The sequence below is a fragment of the Arachis hypogaea genome, chromosome 20 (assembly GCF_003086295.3).
Source record: "Arachis hypogaea cultivar Tifrunner chromosome 20, arahy.Tifrunner.gnm2.J5K5, whole genome shotgun sequence".
Taxonomy (NCBI): Eukaryota; Viridiplantae; Streptophyta; class Magnoliopsida; order Fabales; family Fabaceae; genus Arachis; species Arachis hypogaea.
This window is the reverse complement of record NC_092055.1, coordinates 106,054,939-106,064,460: the sequence shown is the minus strand read 5'-3', so window position 1 is coordinate 106,064,460 and position 9,522 is coordinate 106,054,939. Positions and strand designations below refer to the sequence as shown.

Here is a 9,522-nt window from a genome sequence, read left to right as displayed (position 1 = left end):
CCAAGGAGATCAATGAATGCATTGATTGAGGAAGAGATGAAAATGAACTTGATCCGGAGGATGCAACATCTCCTAAGCCCAATGAACTCCCCATTTCTGATCTTACCCATTCTCTTTAATTTCTGCCAATTACTTTTATGATCATCTTCCCCATTCCCATTTAAGATTCTGCAATTTACTTTCCGTCATCTATTTTCAGCTCTTTATTTCCAGCATTTACATTTTCTGCTATTTACTTTCCCGCCATTTAATTTCCTGCAACTCTCAAACCAAATTCTGCTTAGCTCAGCTAGAACATTCCTCCAATTAAAGTTACTTGACCAATCAATCCCTGTGGGATTCGACCTCACTCTTTTGTGAGTTATTACTTGACGACAATTCAGTATACTTGCAGAGGGAAATTTGTTAAGAGACAAGTTTCCGTGCATTAAGTTTATGGCGCCGTTGCCGGGGATTAATTTTGTATCAACAATGATTAAATTGGTGGATAACTAGATTGAGCATTTTTCTTAATTTAATTTTATTTGAGTAATTTACTTTCAGTTTTAGCTATTTTCTCCCTTTCCTCCTGCCAGTTTTCTTAGTTGTTTACAATTTATTTCACTAACCCACTAACTGTTTGATATATTGCATCACTCACACTAACAGCATTTCTAACAGGAACACTTTCTGCATCTATTTCCTTGCTTGTGCCTTGTTGGTTGTATGACAGGGAGAAGAAGCGGGGCTTCAACTTCCTTTGATTCTGAACCTGAGAGGACCTTCCTTAGATTAAGGAGGAAAGCAAGAGGAAAACGAGTAGTTGGTGCGGAGGAAGAGGAGGAATACTTTGAACCAAACATGGATGAGAACATGGAGAACCATCATGAAGAAGAAGATCACAACCATGGCAGAGAAGATCCAGCAAATCATGCTGGGCAAGAGAGAAGATTTCTAGGGTCCTACATCAATCCAAACCCAGGGAATTGTGGAAGTAGCATCCAAAAGCCAACCATACATGCCAACAACTTTGAACTAAAGTCACAACTCATCACCCTTATTCAGAACAACTGTTCATTCAGAGGAGGTGTCCAAGAAGACCCCAATCAACATCTAACCACATTCCTGAGGATATGTGATACTGTGAAGTCTAATGGTATTCATCCTGACACCTATAGACTGCTCTTATTTCCCTTCTCACTCAAGGACAAAGCAGCTAAGTGGCTGGAGTCTTTCCCGAAGGAGAGTTTAACAACCTGGGAAGATGTGGTGAACAAATTCTTGGCAAGATTCTACCCTTCTCAACGAATTAACAGGCTGAGAGCTGAGGTACAAACCTTCAGGCAGCAAGATGGTGAGACTCTATATGAAGCATGGGAGAGGTTTAAGGACCTGACAAGAAGATGCCCGCCAGATATGTTCAATGAATGGGTGCAGTTGCATATTTTCTATGAAGGCCTTTCGTATGAATCAAAGAAGGCAGTAGACCACTCATCCGGGGGATCTCTGAACAAGAAGAAGACCATTGAAGAAGCCATAGATGTCATTGAGACTGTAGCAGAGAATAACTACTTTTATGTTTCTGAAAAAGGCAATACTAGAGGAGTGATGGAGCTAAACAATGTGGATGCACTGCTAGCTCAAAACAAGCTTATTACTAAGCAGTTGGCTGACCTTACCAAAAAGATGGAGAGGAATCAAGTGGCAGCAATCACCACCTCAGCAGCAGCTCAAGAAGGAGTGAATGAAGAAGCAGAGGGTGATCAGGAACAAGCCAACTACATTGGAAATTCACCTAGGCAGCACCATGGCCCATACTCTAAAACATATAATCCCGGTTGGAGGAACCACCCAAACTTTGGGTGGGGAAACCAACAGGATCAAGGCCAAGATCAGAGACGCCACAACCCCAACAATAATGCAACTCACCAACACTCTACACAGAGGTCATATCAACACCCACCTAACAATACCCCTCAACACTTTCACACATCAACTTTTACTCATGCATCATCAAGCTCCAAGAGGCAAAAGAGAAAGGAATCGGTTGAGAGCAGCCCTTTTGATGAAGGGAAATTCAAAACTGCATTCCATGAAATTGAATTTGAATGGATAAAGCTCAAAAAGATATTGTCTGAGTTAACATTCCAGTTCAACGAGGATGAATGCCCACAGATTCGAGAGAAGATCGAACAAAGGGGTTGGCAAAGGATCACGAACCCAGAAGCAAAGATAAATGCAAACCTCATCAAAGAATTCTATGAAAATGTGGTCAGAGAAGACAAAACTAAGGCCCCCACCTTCAAAAGTTATGTGAGAGGAACAGAGGTGGACTTCAGCCTCAATGCCATAACGAGGGTTCTTCAGCTGAAATCGCCACATTTTGATGAGCCCAGTTATCACGTAAGAATAAGTAATGGCCCCGACAATGATAAACTTGAAGAAATTATGAATGATATGTATGTTATAGGATCTGACTGGGAAAGGTATTCGGATAGAAGACCTTGGTTCATTAGGAGAGGAGACCTCATCCCGGAAGCCAAGGGATGGTTTGAGCTCGTGAGGAGATCTATCCTCCCAGCTGCAAACAATTCGGAGGTTAACACTACTCGAGCTACTATGGTACATTGCTTAATAAAAGGTGGAGGGATCAATGTGCACGAGATTATAGCTGAGGGGATTCAAGAGTCAGCCGAGAAGAATGATCCAGGTGCTAGACTTTGGTACCCCAGCACCATCCTTAGGCTGTGCACGAAAGCCAAGGTAGTCTTCGAGGACAGCAATCCAAGTTGGGTGAACCCTGGAAGGTCAGTCACACTACAGCGAATAACTTATGTGGCACCCGCCCAACAACAAAGAAGACCTCAAATAGGGAAAAGAGCAGCACAAGAGGGGCCTCACCGAGAAGAATCTCATCAAGAAGAATACCAGCAAGAAGAGTACTATGATCCAACCAACATCAACTTGAATCACATTCACGGAGCCATTGAGGAGCTAGCGAGGAGTTATATGGAGGGACAAGAACAACAACTGCACATTCAAGCCCAAAGGATGGATTGTCAAGAAGAACTGCTTTCTAATTGGATGAATCAACAAGGGGAGTGGCAGAAACAGCAAATGGAACACTACTCCCAGCTCACTCAAGCCATCAATCAAGTGACTGAAAGGCAAGAGCATCAAGACAAACGCCTTCAATAACTCAACCAACGACAGCTAGCTCAGACGAAGGCGTTTAATGAGTTTAGCGTACTGAATGAAGGACGGCAACTACATAGGGAGGAGTTCTACATAAACACTCAAGTCAAGTTGAACTATATGTCTGGTCATATGCATAATCTGCATTCTGCAATCCCTAGGTATGATGAAGTCCAAAAAGAGCTAACAGAACAAGAGGAAAGGAAGGTGAAACAGCAGAAGAAAACATTGAAAAAGAAGATGGAAGATGCTGGCTTCTGGAAAAAGTTGATTGGAAAAGGAAAGGGAAGTGGGAGTTCAAGCACTCAAGAAAAACACAAAGAGGACAAACAAGAGGGAGAGCATGAGCAATCCCATGAGTAAAAGGTGGTGGAGTTCCCTCATTATCCCATATTTTTTTTCAAGTTTTAAATAAGGAAAATCATGTATGAAATAGAACATGCTTCCATGGTAGTTTAGGATTTTCAATGCTGTCTTTAGTAGTTTACTTGCTTAAGTCACATGTCTGCTGGTTCAAGTTGCCTATCTTCATCTGCATCTTGCTTATTGTTTGTTTGTCCTTTTTAAACTAAATAAAAAGAGATGTTATGAAAGACCAGAGTGGAGTTCAATTTGTGGAGTAAGTCCTTAAATTTGTGGTGTAGTAATTACTTAGCTAAGTTGGTTCACCAACAAGGTGGGAAGACAACTATCTGTCCTGAATCATATGCTTGAAACACACCCCATTAGACTAGCTAAATAATAAGATCCCAATAAGAAAAAGGAAAAGAACACTAAGAGTTGAAAAAGAAAGAAAGGTGATAAAGAATAAGGCTAGGCACCAAGGGCTTGAACCTTGAGGGATGTGTCTGTAGTGCTCTTGTACCAAGGATCTGCTTGGATGAATAAGTTCTTAGGAGTGCTTCATCACTTGGTAACTTGGGTTAACTAACGCGGGATTATCAACTGAAAATCTACTATCAAGAGCAACCTTGCTACAGAACATTTAGTAACCCAAAGAGGTGCTGGACACCAAGACCTCAAGGAAAGAAAATAATAAATCATGTGCCTGTGGTGTGCATGTATGGGGGAGAGAGACTTGAGGGAGTAAGTCCTTAGGGGTGTTTCAACACCTAGCACCTTAAACCAATTGGTTCGGGAGTGTTGGCTGAAAACTTATCTTAAAGAGTCGCCCTCTCACAGAACACTTAGCCTAAGGATGCAATAAACCTTGGAAAGACAAAGGGATCAATAAATAACAATCTCAAAGGGTGCCATCAAGTGAGTATTCCAAGGCATGATAAAGGTCTGAAAGCCAGTAAAGGAATGAACCTAAGTTGCTATGCATGAAACCCCATAAAACCAAGGACATGACTTCCACAAGAATGATTCATTCATCTTGTCATTTCATTCATCATTCTCTTGTTCCAGTACTTGCTTAGGGACAAGCAAGCTTTAAGTTTGGTGTTGTGATGCCAGGGCATTTTGGCCAGTTTCACTGACCTTTTCTTTATGGTTTTAGGGTAGTTTCATGCACTTTCTTAGGAAATAAGCAAGTTTTGGGTAAATAATCACTTACATCTTGATTCAAGCAAACATTGTGAATTTTACATGATTTCATAAGAATTATGCATGAATTAAATGACAAAATTGAATGATGCATGTCTCATAACTTGGATTAGAGCTTTGATGCACTTTATTGCTTGATTTCAGGACAAAGGAAGCAAGGAAGAACCACGTTAGTAGCCACGTTAGTCTAGCTAACATGACCACTAACGTAGAATAGAGGCTAACTTGCAACGTTAATGAGAAAAGTAATCGCCATTAACGCCTTCGTGAGCCATCATAGCCCACGTTAGTTGCTACGTTAACTATGTTAACGTGGAAGCTAACGTGGAAGAGAAGTAGAACTCCAACGTTAGTGGTAAAAGTAAGTGCCACTAACGTTCCAAAGTGGCAGCTGGCCACGTTAAGAGTCACGTTAACTCAGTTAACATGAACTCTAACGTGGATAAGGAAGATCATGCCAACGTTAGTGACACTCACCTTTGTCACTAACGTTGGACTAAGCTCATATTGGCCACGTTAAGAGCCACGTTAACCTAGTTAACGTGGACTCTAACGTGGAGGGAGCAAGGAATCACCAACGTTAGTGACACTCACCTTTGTCACTAATGTTGGACTAAGCCACTTTGAGCCACGTTAGTTGCCACGTTAACTCAGTTAACGTGGAGGAGAGAATGATGAGCCAACGTTAGTGACACTCACCTTTGTCACTAACGTTGGGGATGGCTACCAATACCACGTTAGAGGCCACGTTAACGCAATTAACGTGAACTCTAACATAGAAAAGGGGCATTTTGGAGCGTTAGTGGCAAAGGTAAGTGTCACTAACGCTCTCGAGGCTAAAGTGTGCTCACGTTAAGAGCCACGTTAGTTATACTAACGTGAACTCTAACGTGAGAAAGGGGGGACTCTCAATGTTATTGAAAAAGGTAAACCCCAATAACGTGTGCGAAGGACCAAGAGACAACGTTAGTGGTCACGTTGGTGCCACTAACGTTGAAGTTAACGTGGACCATTCCTGGGTTAGGAACGTTAGTGAAAAAGGTGATTGTCACTAACGTTCTCGAACCCACACTTTCACTTAACGTTAACGCCACTAAAGTCCTAAGCTAAAGTCCATGCCTACTTCACACTCTCTCTCTGCAAGTAAAGCTAAGCCCACTGAAGATGATAACTGCTTCAACTCAAGATCCAAAGGCCCATATCCAAGACTTGAAGAAGCAACTAGAAGATCAGAAGAATAGTATAAATAGGGAGAACTTTGAACTAGAGGAGAGCTTTTTGGGGCACTATTAGAATTACTCTCTGTATTTTTACTTTCTCTGCAACTTCTAGTTTAACTTTTCAGAATGTATTCTCAATCTTTGGTTTCCATTCCCAGAGCTATGAACAACTAAACCCCTTTCATTGGGTTAGGGAGCTCTGTTGTAATTTGATGGATCAATAATAGTTTTCATTATTCTTCTTTTTTCTTTTCTCTTGATTTTACTAGAAGGCTTTCAATCTTCATCCAATTGAGTAGTTATCTTGTAAAAGAAGCTATTCATACTTGGATCTCTTTGGAACCTTGGAAGAGGAATGAAGAGATCATGCTAGAAATGCTTTCTCATGTTGGACCAAATTGGGGTTTGGATGGATATAGTGATATCTAATCCTACCAACACTTTGATTTAGAAATACATGTGGTATAATCAGTGACCATACCTCATCTCTTCTCATGAGCAATTGGACCAAGAAATTGGCTATTGATCAAGATTTGAGAGATTGAATTACCAATGAATTGGAATTCAATCACTTAAGATTGCCAAGGAGATCAATGAATGCATTGATTGAGGAAGAGATGAAAATGAACTTGATCCAGAGGATGCAACATCTCATAAGCCCAATGAACTCCCCATTTTTGATCTTACCCATTCTCTTTAATTTCTGCCAATTACTTTTATGATCATCTTCCCCATTCCCATTTAAGATTCTGTAATTTACTTTCCGTCATCTATTTTCAACTCTTTATTTCCAGCATTTACATTTTCTGCTATTTACTTTCCCGCCATTTAATTTCCTGCAACTCTCAAACCAAATTCTACTTAGCTCAACTAGAACATTCCTCCAATTAAAGTTGCTTGACCAATCAATCCCTGTGGGATTCGACCTCACTCTTTTGTGAGTAATTACTTGACGACAATTCGGTATACTTGCCGAGGGAAATTTGTTAAGAGACAAGTTTTCGTGCATCAGTAGTCCTCATTCAATTGAAGGACTAACTCTCCTCTGTCCACATCAATCACAGCTCTTGCTGTGGCTAGGAAGGGTCTTCCAAGGATAATGGATTCATCCTCCTCCTTCCTAGTGTCTAGGATTATGAAATCTGCAGGGATGTACAGGCCTTCAACCTTCATTGAGACATCCTCTACAAGTCCATAAGCCTGTTTCCTTGATTTGTCTACCATCTCTAGTGAGATTCTTACAGCTTATACCTCAAAGATCCCTAGTTTTTCCATTACAGAGAGTGGCACGAGGTTTATTCCTGATCCCAGGTCACACAGAGCCTTCTCAAAGGTCATGGTGCCTATGGTATAGGGTATTAAGAATTTTTCGGGATCCGGTTTCTTCTGAGGTAATTTCAGTTGAACCAAGGCATTCAGTTCATTGATGAGCAATGGAGGTTCATCCTCCCAAGTCTCATTACCAAATAACTTGGCATTCAGCTTCAGGATTGCTTATAGATACTAAGCAACTTGCTCTTCAGTAATGTCTTCATCCTCTTCAGAGGAAGAATACTCATCAGAGCTCATGAATGGCAATAGTAAGTTCATGGAATCTCTATGGTCTCTATATGAGTCTCAGATTCCTTTGGTTCCTCAATAGGGAACTCCTTAGTGGTCAGTGGACATCCATTGAGGTCTTTCTCTCTGGAAATCACTGCCTCTTCCTCCTCTATAGTTTCGGCCATGTTGGGTATATTTATGGCCTTGCACTCTCTTTTTGGATTCTCTTCTATATTTCTTGGGAGAGTACTAGGAGGAGTTTCAGTAACTCTTTTACTTAGTTGACCACTTGTGCCTCTAAATTTCTGATAGAGGACCTTGTTTCAATCATGAAACTGAGAGTGGTCTTAGATAGATCAGAGATTATGGTTGTTAAGTCGGAGAGGCTCTACTTAGAATTCTCTGTTTGTTGCTTAGAAGATGATGGAAAAGGTTTGCTATTGCCAAACTGAATTTTCCCACCATTATTATTATTGAAGCCTTGTTGAGGCTTCTGCTGATCCTTCCATGAGAAATTTGGATGATTTCTCCATGAAGGATTATAGGTGTTTCCATAGGATTCTCCCATGTAATTCACCTCTTCCATTGCAGGATTCTCAGGGTCATAAGCTTCTTCTTCAGAGGAGGCTTCTTTAGTACTGCCGGATGCAGCTTGCATTCCAGTCAGATTCTGAGAAATTATATTGACTTGCTGAGTCAATATTTTATTCTGAGCCAATATTGCATTTAGAGTATCAATCTCAAGAACTCCTTTCTTCTAAGTCATCCCATTATTCACAGGATTTCTTTCAGAAGTGTACATGAACTGGTTATTTGCAACCATTTCAATGAGTTCCTGGGCTTCTGCAGGCGTCTTCTTCAAATAAAGGGATCCACTAGCAGAGTGATCCAAGGACATTTTGAATAATTCAGACAGACCATCATAGAATATACATAAGATGCTCCATTCTGAAAGCATGTCAGAAGGACACCTTCTAATCAATTGCTTGTATCTTTCCCAAGCTTCATAGAGGGATTCACCTTCCTTCTGTCTGAATGTTTAGACTTCCACTCTAAGCTTGCTCAACTTTTGAGGTGGAAAGAATTTGGCCAAGAAAGCATTGACCAACTTTTCCCAAGAGTTCAGGCTTTCTTTAGGTTGTGAGTCCAACCATATCCTAGCTCTGTCTCTTACAGTAAAAGGGAAAATCATAAGTCTGTAGACCTCGGGATTAACCCCATTGGTCTTAACAGTGTCACAGATTTGCAAGAATTCAGCTAAGAACTGATGAGGATCTTCCAATGGAAGTCCATGAAACTTGCAATTCTGCTGCATTAGAGAAACTAATTGAGCCTTGAGCTCAAAGTTGTTTGCTCCAATTGCAGGAATTGAGATGCTTCTTCCATAGAAGTTAGAAGTTGGTGCAGTAAAGTCACCAAGCATCTTCCTTGCATCTCCACCATTGTTGTTATTTTCGGCTTCCATCTCTACTTCTTTTTCAAAAATTTCTGTTAGGTCCTCTCTAGAGTTTTGTGCTTTAGCTTCTCTTAGCTTCCTCTTCAGAGTCCTTTCAGGTTTAGGATCAGCTTCAACAAGAATGTTCTTTTCCTTGTTCCTGCTCATATAAAAAAGAAGAGAACAGAAAAGAAGAAGAATCCTCTATGTCACAGTATAGAGATTCCTTTATGTGAGTAGAAGAATAGAAGAATAGAATGAAGAAGGGAGAAGAAGGAGAATTCGAACACAGAGAGAGGGAGAGGGTTCGAATTATAAGTTGAAGAGAAGTGTTAGTAAATAAATAAAATAAATAGAAAGAGATGAGAGAGAGAGAGAGAGTGTATTCGAATTTCTAATTAAAAGAAAAGAAAAATATTTTTATTTTTATTTTAATTATTAGTTAAAATTCGAATTTATTAAAAGAAATAATATAAAATTAGAATTTAAAACAATTAGTTAATTAAAAAGAATTTTGAAAAAGTTGTTAGTCGTTTTCGAAAATTAGAGAGAGAGAAAGGTAGTTAGGTGGTTTTGAAAAAGATAAGAATTAGTAAACTTTTA

At 40.2% G+C, this 9,522-nt stretch overlaps 2 non-coding genes across 2 annotated transcripts; one reads left to right on the top strand and one right to left on the bottom strand.

Moving 5' to 3' along the window:
* Window positions 1-1,293: 1,293 nt before the first annotated feature.
* LOC112787315 (small nucleolar RNA R71) lies at window positions 1,294-1,400 on the bottom strand. Its single transcript, XR_003194734.1, has one exon. It is a non-coding gene; the product is annotated as a small nucleolar RNA R71 (small nucleolar RNA).
* Window positions 1,401-8,436: 7,036 nt separating this feature from the next.
* Window positions 8,437-8,544, top strand: LOC112787185 (small nucleolar RNA R71). Its single transcript, XR_003194613.1, has one exon. It is a non-coding gene; the product is annotated as a small nucleolar RNA R71 (small nucleolar RNA).
* The last annotated feature ends 978 nt before the right edge of the window (window positions 8,545-9,522 follow it).